This window comes from Trachymyrmex septentrionalis, unplaced genomic scaffold (assembly GCF_001594115.1).
Source record: "Trachymyrmex septentrionalis isolate Tsep2-gDNA-1 unplaced genomic scaffold, Tsep1.0 scaffold74, whole genome shotgun sequence".
NCBI classification, from domain to species: Eukaryota; Metazoa; Arthropoda; class Insecta; order Hymenoptera; family Formicidae; genus Trachymyrmex; species Trachymyrmex septentrionalis.
Genome location: NW_017305927.1, coordinates 1,949,013 through 1,950,333, shown reverse-complemented (window position 1 = coordinate 1,950,333; position 1,321 = coordinate 1,949,013).

Below are 1,321 nucleotides of genomic sequence, written 5' to 3'. Positions count from 1 at the left end.
AAAATTTGAAAAATTTGAAACGATTTGCATTCAATTGCCGTAATCATCGATACAACGTTACACATCCGACTAGCACTTTTGAGCTGAGTATATCACCGACGAAATACTTAAAGACGATAAATACTTATGGAAGTTCGCGTGACTGTTAAAATTTAAGTGATGAAGCGTAAGAAACTGATAATGATGGTACTAATTTCATGATTTATTAGTTTCATAGATATATACGAGTATATATGTTTAACAATACTTGACTTTTATTTAAAATTGTGATTTTAATGTTATGATCTGAGTTTAATTATCAACAGAGATGATAATTGCAGAGAAAAAATTATAATTTTTTGGCACTATATAAGATATTATAGCATTAAAACTTATTTATACAGCATATATTTAATAAAAAAATCATTAATTTAATAATAAATATCGAAGTATTTATGTCAATAATCGTAAATTTTTATTAATTGTCGGCAATGTCATTATTCTTCAATTCATTATCCCCGAGTCCTCGGCGTCCCACTGATAATCACGAAAATATATCTAGGGCCGATAGTACGTTTTTAATATTATATTATTCATAGTATCTCATCGGATGTATAGTCTATAGAGTTGTATCGACAATTACGGCAATTGATGCAATTCGGTCCAAATCGGTTTTCAAATTTTCAGTGTTAATAAATAATTTAATTCTTTCAAGATCATGAGATTACCGCGACAACAAAGAATATGTAATTAAAAGGGTTAAATTATTTATTAATACTGAAAATAAGTGAATTAATTTGCTACGTTTGTGTCAAGATGTATCAAGCAATTTGAAAGCACGCACTCATGTAAGACTGCCTTTTAATACAGTTTGCACATGTCTATCATTGTACATACTTGACTGTGTCTCAAGGGGCGGTAACAAATTGCTTGAACGCCTTGTTCACGATAGTCTACGAATCCTAGGAGCGACCCCCACTCAGTGATGTCAGATCCGTCTCGTTTACGGCATGGAGAGGGTACGGCGGCAAAGCTCCATGAACACAAAAGCATGAGTCCATGTCCGTGTGCGGTTGCAATTCGGTCAGCTTTGAATGATAGATGAGAGCGGTATTTCTCGCTAGGCATTTATTTCAAACAATTGAAAATGCTTCCTCGACTGCTCAACGTGTATCGGTAAAGAAACAATTCGGATAATGTGTAACTTTTAATTTATTATAATCATATGTCCCTCCCATTAATCCTAAATAATATAAATAATGTTAAAACGCGATAATTTACGAGATATTAATTGTTAACGATTTTCTGTGAATGTTATATACTGTGTTTATAAACCTGATTC